This window comes from Vigna radiata, chromosome 4 (assembly GCF_000741045.1).
Source record: "Vigna radiata var. radiata cultivar VC1973A chromosome 4, Vradiata_ver6, whole genome shotgun sequence".
Lineage (NCBI taxonomy): Eukaryota > Viridiplantae > Streptophyta > Magnoliopsida > Fabales > Fabaceae > Vigna > Vigna radiata.
In genome coordinates, this window is record NC_028354.1 from 1,785,681 (window position 1) to 1,794,399 (window position 8,719).

An 8,719-nucleotide genomic window follows, 5' to 3' on the forward strand; every position below is an offset into this window, starting at 1 on the left:
TATATATATATATATATATAGGATGTTTAAATATTGTAAAAATATTGTATATATTTTTCCGTGTTATTAATTATTAAAAGTATTGTAAAAATATTGTATATATAGGATGTTTAAATATTGTAAAAATATTGTATATATAGGATGTTTAAAGATTGTAAAAATATTGTATATATAGGATGTTTAAATATTGTAAAATATTCTATATATAGGATGTTTAAATATTGTAAAAGTATTGTATATATAGGATGTTTAAATATTGTAAAAATATCGTATATGTTTAAATATTGTAAAAATATTGTATACATTTATATATTGTAAAAATATTGTATACGTTTAAATATTGTAAAAATATTGTAAAAAATGTTTAAATATTTTTTTTAACTTTATTTATTGTTTTAAACATGTTTCATTATAGCATTTGGATTGTTTACATTGTTTGACACATTTTTGCTTCAATGTTAACTAAGAAATGTGCTTGAAACAACAAATAAAGTTTAAAAAAAATTGGTAAAAAAGACTAAAACCAGAGTTTTCTAAAGTTGAAGGACTAAATTGTACCATAGTTTGAAAATGGACTAAACCAAAATCACCCCAAAATATAGGGACTAAAAACATATTTAACCCTTAATTTAATTAATTTGATTTAAATAAAAAATAGTATTTGAATAATTAATTTAATTAAATTGATTTAATTAAGAAAAAAAATAGGTGGGTTGGTGAGCCAACCCAACCCACCACGGGTTCAACCCGTGTGAGCCTGGTTCTTAGTGAGCCAGGTCAAAATTGGCTCGCATCAAAATTTTCGCATTTTTTTCCAACCCAACCTAGCTCAAACCCGTGGTGAGCCGGGTTGGTTCACGGGTTTCAACCCATATTGATGGCACTAGGTTCATGGATGTTGGCATGAGGAGGGCGTTCCAGTAACGTGGGGTTGACTGCTTTGTTGAGGGGTCGTGGTCTATAGAGACTGCCATTGTCGAGGGTGCTATCGAGGTGGAGGTAAGTTTGTGAATATGCTTTATGCTACATGTTCATTTGAAATTATTGAGTAATCGGTACCTCATGGTGTGCTTCCATATTAATTTCCTTAGGATTGTGTTCTTGTGTGAGACAATGGTCACACACTATACACTTTAACCATTGTCTCCACTTGTTATTTGTTGTTACATACTTTTTTGTTGCCTTTAAATGCAAAATGAATGGATGCTTTAGTTTAAAAATTAATGGATTACACTAGCTTGGATGTTACATGAAGTTTGTAATATTGTTATCCTTGACTGAATCATACATGTTGGTGTATATGGTTATAGCACTATTCAACTCTTTATAAGCTCCTTTTAATTCGATTGAGCCATACTCTTTAATCATTTTCTCCACTTGTTATCTGTTTTTATATACCTTTTTGTTGCCTTTAAATGCAAAATGAATGGATGCTTTAGTTTAAAAATTAATGGATTACACTAGCTTAGATGTTAGACGAAATTTGTAATTTTATTATTGTTGACTGAGTCATACTTGTCAGTGTATGTGGTTATATCACCATTCAAATCTTTGTATGTGATAACGGTTCAAAAACCGTTATTTTTATACTTAAATTTGACACTAAACACATCCTTTTGAGCGCTACTCCACTGTTGAGCGATGGCTTCTTCAGTGAATTCTCTGTCAAACGCCTAGGTGTCAACGCTAAGTGTCCATCTTGAGTGTCGCACCCATCGCTAAGCGGTAACCTAGCGCTGGGCGCCATACTTTTGGACCTAGACCGGTTTCTACAGATTTTAATGAACTTTAAATAGATTTGCACGACCTAGAGAGGTCATCTTTTGCAAGAAGGAGACACAGAAACACCCTCTTCACCCCTTGGAGGCAGAAGCTCAAATCTACAAGTTCTAGGGTTTATCTTTTCATTATTTTCATTAATTTCATCTAGTTTCACCATGTCCATGGTGAACTAAACCTCCATTTTTGTTGGGGAAACGATGTAATCCTATGAAACTCTCATATATTGAATTAATGCGTTATTCATATGCTTTATTTCATTAATTGTTAGAGTTTTTCCTATATTCTTTATGCATGCTTTGTTTAACTAATTCAATAGCATGATCTTTGATTTTATCTTTATGGACACATATGGGTAAATCGAGACATGGGGAAATCTCTCAGGAGAAATATTATCTAGACATAGGGATAGGAGGACCGATTGCCTTTAAGCTTTTGTGCAAATGTAATGCATTAACAATTGCTAGGGAGACAAGACATTGTAAAGTAGTAATTAGGAGTAGGCTCTTTTCACCAAGACATTGGGATTAGGGTAAATTAGAAAGTCACATTGACATTAATGGAAAAGTAGAATTCATAAATATATGAGAGTGAATTAAGATAAGTCGAAAACCCCAACAACACAATTCATCCATATCATTCAACTGCGTATTTTTCTAGGCCAATTGATCAACCTTTGCATGCATGTTTATTTTTTGTTTTGCATTCTAAACACCAAATTTCGTTTCTCAAGTCTTAAATAATCAACAAATCACATGTCAGTCTGGGCCAATGAGTCTCTAGGGAAAACAATACTCGGTCTTACCATTTATATTACTTGATATGATTCGGTACACTTGTTGGAATCTTAACAAGTTTTTTGCGCTGGTGTCAGGGACTCGTGGTTTAACTTTTCTAGTAGTATGATTATTGATTAACTTTGACTTGATATTTTTTTATTTTTCTTTATATTTTGTTCTAACAATTACTTTCTAGGGTTTTGTTTTCTTGTGTATGCAGGATACAATTCAGACTAGGAGCAAGAAAAATTCACAACCTCTTCTTGAAGGCTTAAGTGAAACTTAAAGGAGAAGGAGGAATCGAACCTCTAGAGAATTGTTCCCTTCTCCAGAGACATTGTTACAACCCTCACCACAAGCATCTGACCAAAGCACAAAGGAGATGGTTGAGGAGGAGAATCCTAGAAGGCGTACTCTAGTGGATGCCATCACTATTGTTGGCCTTCATCACTTTAACAGTATTGCAAGGCCGAGGGTCAATGCACTGAACATGAAGGCGAAACTGGCGTTGATTCAATTGGTGAAGAGCAACCAATTCATCGGGTTGTCAAATGAAAGTCCATATGATTATCTCACCACATTCAACGATATTTGTAATACTCTGAAGATCAATCGTGTGCCGAATGAGGCGATTAAACTTAGCTTGTTTCCTTTCTCATTGAGAGGCAATGCTAAACTATGGCTGAACTCATTCCTAGAGGATAGCTTTGCTACCTGGGAGGCTGTGGTGTCTAAATTCCTAAACAAATACTTCCCACAGTCAAAGATCAACAAAGGTAAATAGGAAATTTCTTCTTTCAGGCAAGGCATGGAAGAAACCATGGGTCAGGCGTGCGATAGATACAAAAGCTTGACGGGGAAGACACCCATCCACGATTTTGATGATACATCAGTAGTCCTTTCATTCCTTGGAGGTCTTGGCACTCAAACAAAGCTTATGCTAGATGCCTCAGCTAGAGATAACATTAAGTGCAACACTGTAGAGGAAGCCTATGAGTTGATAGAAAATAAGGCGACTAAAGTGGTCATCAGGGTAGATGATGGGTTGATTATGATTATAGACCAAGAAGAGGAGGTGATCTATGATGTCTTTAAAGATAAGTAGATTCAGGTGAAGAAGATAAGTCACAAAGCTACAAGGAAGGATGTACTAATGGCTAAACCTAAATCTGCAAAGCCGGTCAACAAAGGTAAAAATTGTGTTCTAATGCAGGTTAAGGAAGAAGAGAAAGTTGACAAAGGGGGGACGGTTCAATTTGACTTGGAGGATGCACAATTCAAGCTTGGGGCCCCTGTGAGATTCAAGAAAAAGCTTTGGGTTGTGAAAGCTTTCAAAGGGAATGAAGTGATAGAGATTGAGGCTTCATATTCCAGGTAAGTCAAGAAGGTGAATTGGAACCAACTGATGAGTTGGTGTGATGAAAGCAAGAGAGCCACGAACATTGAACATGGAACATGAGCTTTATTGGGTTAAGCTAATCACGTTAACATTGAAGATGGAACGTGAGCTATATTGGGTCAAGTTAATGACGTTAAAAGAGCGCTTTCTAGGAGGCACCCCAGTAACCTAAAAACATTGTTTTTTTTGTTATTTTATTAATTTTCTTATGTAATTTTGAATATTGTTGAACACTGTTTATTGGGTAGCATCTACTGAGGGATGCTAGAAGTTTTAGTATTCACTGAAGGATACAGGAAGGTACACCTACTGATGGGTGATGGTAAGGTTTGCACTTACTGATGGGTGCTAGAAAGGTTTGGGTCAGACTCGTGATGTTAAACAAGCGCTACCTGGGAGGCAACCGAGTTGATTGATTTACTTCTGTTGCATGTTTTAATTCTGTTCAAGTTGCATTTTAGGGTTTTATTGTTTCATGTTTGAGTGGAGTAAGTGGAAATTGCATAAAAATTGAAAATTGAGAGTTGAATTTGAGTGATACAAGGGCAATGACGCTTAGGGCGAGCCAAAAAGGGGGAAACTTGAAATCACGCTCACCACTCATCGGTTCATGGCACTGAGCAGTGGCGTCGTAGAATGCAGATTGGGCTTTTAAGTTGGGCTCAACATGAGTTGCCCCATTACACATTTTAATAGCCCTTAGGTCTCAGCCAAGCCTTTCATTCTGACCCTCACTCTCTTTTGGCACTCTCAAGCTTTCTCCAAGCCACTCTCTTCATTTTTCCCTACACCCATCCTCTAAAAAACCCATTCTCCACCATTTTTGCACCACTTCATCATCAAAGTTTGGGGTATTTGTGAGAGCACAACATTTGGGGATCATTCATAAACATTCATAAACATTCATAGAGCACTTTGCACTCATTTGAAGTCTCTCCACCCAAGTATGTCATACATTCCACATTCTAGGGTTTTCAAAGTATGAATTTGTATGAGAATGTTTGTCTAAGCATGAAATTTTAGGGCTTTTGATATTTATGTATGATTAGTTGAAATAGACACTGTTTAAACTGATTAAATTGTATGATAAGTTCTGAATTGAGAAAATTGCATATGGCTGGAGATTAGAAGTCGGCTAGGGCCATTTTGAACATTCTGTGCTGATAGCGCTGAGCGCTACCTGGCGTTGAGCGCCAGTTCTGTAGGTTCTGGTTTTGCTTGTTTTTGTTGTGCAAGTGACGTTGAGGGGCACAATTTTTCCCTCAGCATTGATCAATGATGTGTTTGGACGTATTTTTGTGGTTTGCTAACGCTTAATGAGGTTTCTTTTGGTCTTGTGAATTGTGTTTGATGCAAGGATGGCCTCCTCATCTGGCAAGAGGACCAAGACTATTGGACACAAGAGGAGGGAACCATATAGATTCTATTCTAATAGGTTCCTCTCCAGAAGACATGAGCAACACCACCCTCTTGTCCAAGGAAGACACCTTTTGATGGAGAGAAAAGCGGGATGGATTCCGGATCTTGCTCCACAGTTCGGCGAAGAGATGAAGAGTAGGAATTGGGATAAGCTAGCCACATACCTTGTGCTTGCCAATATAGCAGTGGTAAAAGACGTTTACACTAATACCAAGCCACTGAGGGATTCTCATACTCAGGACTACATGAGTTATGTCCGTAGGAAGATCATAAGGTATGCTCCTGAAACAATTAACAAATTTCTGAACACAAAATGGACAGGTGTGCAGTGCCAATATTCATTAAATGTGGAGGAGGGTACTGATTTTGAGGCCATAGAGAGCGTGCTTTGTGTGCCTAGAGGGCACTTTCGTAGGAACCAGAATGATGTGGCTATTCACATCAACAAATCTGATCTGACACCATTGACAAAGTATTGGATGACATTTTCTCATGCCAACATCCAACCATTGATTAAACACCTATGCCAGCTAACTGGGTGGACACTTCTACTCCACCATTTGAAAGACCCAGGAAGGCCATTGATGCGGCCTATTACAGACAGTATTGTGGATGAGAGGAGCCAGCCCAGCCAGTGCCTCAGAGACATCTCAGGAGGAGAGCACCACAAGATCATGGCCCAACACATCATGCAAAGCCTTTCTAGACGAGGGACATGTATATGTCCATGATGGAGGCCACGACGGATATGATTATAGGCATGTACGATACACCTCTTGCACATCAGTGGACAATGGATGAATTTAACAATGTGGTGGCTTGGCCAGAGGAGCAGGCACAGGGCAGTGGAGCTGGAGCATCTGAAGCTCCAGCCATGGACGAGGATGATGAGGATGATGATGACTTTGAGGATGTAGAAGATGGAGATGATGAGGACTCAGATGACAGTATGGGCTGAGCAGCTGATATAGCATCTACTGATGGATGCTATAGTGACTAAAGGAGGACTTTTTCTTATCCTTTTGGTTTTGTAATTTGAACTTATTTGCTACTGTTTAGTAGTGTAGGATTTGATGTACTTGGTGGGATATTATATTAGATGCAATGGTTTGACTGATTGATGTTTGCATGATGAGTGTTGCTTAATGATGCTTGTTATTGATGATGTTGAGTATGTGCATAATATGCTTATTGCAGGTGGTGGTTCACAAGCTATGTGAACAGATGCATGATGATGTTGTGATTCTGAATATGATGCTAAGCATGGTATTTATATGGGATGTTTGGAATAATGATTGAGTTTATGAGTGAGGTTTTGAACACCAGAGTTTTTTATTGGTATAATTGCTATCTACTTGAAAGCATGAATGATTTTGCCCAGGTATCTATGATTGATTGAATTGCATGTATGTGTCATATGATCAAGGCCATTTTGATTAGCCCTTTCTTAGCCAATACAAGATTTTCATCCCGTGAAAAAGAACATCATGTGTTCTACCCTTTTTGAACCTAAGCTTTAAACAGTATGTGAAAACCCTTTTTGAAAATGTTTACCTTGAGTTAAGTTGAGCATTATGGTGTGGTATTGATAAAGGTTCAAGTTTGGGGTTGTTGGGAAAGTTGAAAAATAAAAAAAATTGAGCATTGAGCTAATGTGTCGAGCAAAGCATGAAAAGATGAAAAAGGTAGAAAAGATAGAAAAGATATAATGAAAAGAAAAGTTAAATGCAAAGAAAAGGGAAAGTTGGGAATGAGTGAGATTGGTGAAAAGAGAGTTTGTGCTTAAATTATGAATGTTTGAATGACTCTCTTAACTCAAGGATTTTGTAATCTAGAAAAACCAATTTTTTTGTTAGCTCAGCCTCATTATAAGCCTTAAAAACGTCCTTGTGATGACATATGTGTGTGATGATGTTTGGTTGTGGTAAATGAACGACAATTTTGTTCCATGTGACATGTGGATAGTAGAGGGAAGGAGTGACCTCTAAAAACACTTGAGGGATTGAGTGAAACACTTCTCTGGTGAGGGATGATTCCATGAATCTATGATTATATTTGTGCTTAGCTAATTGATCATTCATGAGAATAGCATCTGTTGAGTATTATGTGATTGTGTGAACATCATGATGAGCATTGAGAATCAACGAATATGTGCGTCTTGACTAAATTCTATTCATGAGCAGATTTGAGTGATTACTTGTCTTGAAAGAAATAGCTTTTGAATGTAATTGAACCATTGTCATGATTGATGCAAGACTAAGATCTTGTTTGCTTGAGGACAAGCAAAGTTCTAAGTTTGGGGTTGTGATAACGGTTCAAAAAACGTTATTTTTATACTTAAATTTGACACTAAACACACCCTTTATGACTTAGAAACTAGCTTGAAATAATGCATTTTGCTTAAGTTAGAGAATAAGAGAGTCAAAGGTGGTTTTCCTAGTTTTATGCTTGGTTTTCCTTGTTTTGGCAGGATTTAACATGAATTGAATGAAGGAAGTTGAAGTAGGAAGGAGTTGGACTCAAGAAAAGATGGAAAAGTGCACAAAGGAAGAATCGCAGCCACCGCTAAGCTCTAGTACACCGCTGAGCGCCAGCCTCGCTGTGGAGATCTCTGTCAAACGCTCAAGCGCTACTCTATCGCTGAGCAGTAGGTTCTTCAGTGAATTCTCTTTCAAACGCTTGGGCGTCAACGCTGAGCGTCCATCTTGAGTGTCGCACCCACCGCTGAGCGGTAACCCAGCACTGAGCGCCATACTTTTGGGCCTGGACCAGTTTTTGCTGATTTTAATGAACTTTAAATAGATTTGCACGACCTAAAGAGGTCATTTTTTGGCAGAAGGAGACAGAGACACACCTTATTCACCCCTTGGAGGAGGATTTTGGATGCGGAAGCTCCAATCTACAAGTTATAGGGTTTATCTTTTCATTCTTTTCATTAATTTCATCTAGTTTCACCATCTCCATGGTGAACTACACCTCCATTGTTGTTGGGGAAACGATGTAATCCTTTGAAACTCTCATATATTGAATTAATGCTTTATTCATATGCTTTATTTCATTAATTGTTAGAGTTTTTCCTCTATTCTCTATGCATGCTTTGTTTAACGCATTAAATAACATGATCTTTGATTTTATATTTATGGACACGTATGGGTAAATCTAGACATGGGGGAATTCTCTCGGGAGCAATATTACCTAGATATAGGGATAAGAGGACTAATTGCCTTTAAGCTTCTATGAGAATGTAATGCATTAACAATTTCTAGGGAGACGAGACATTGTAAACTAGTAATTAGGAGTAGGCTCTTTTCACCAAGACATTCTGATTAGAGTAAATTAGAAA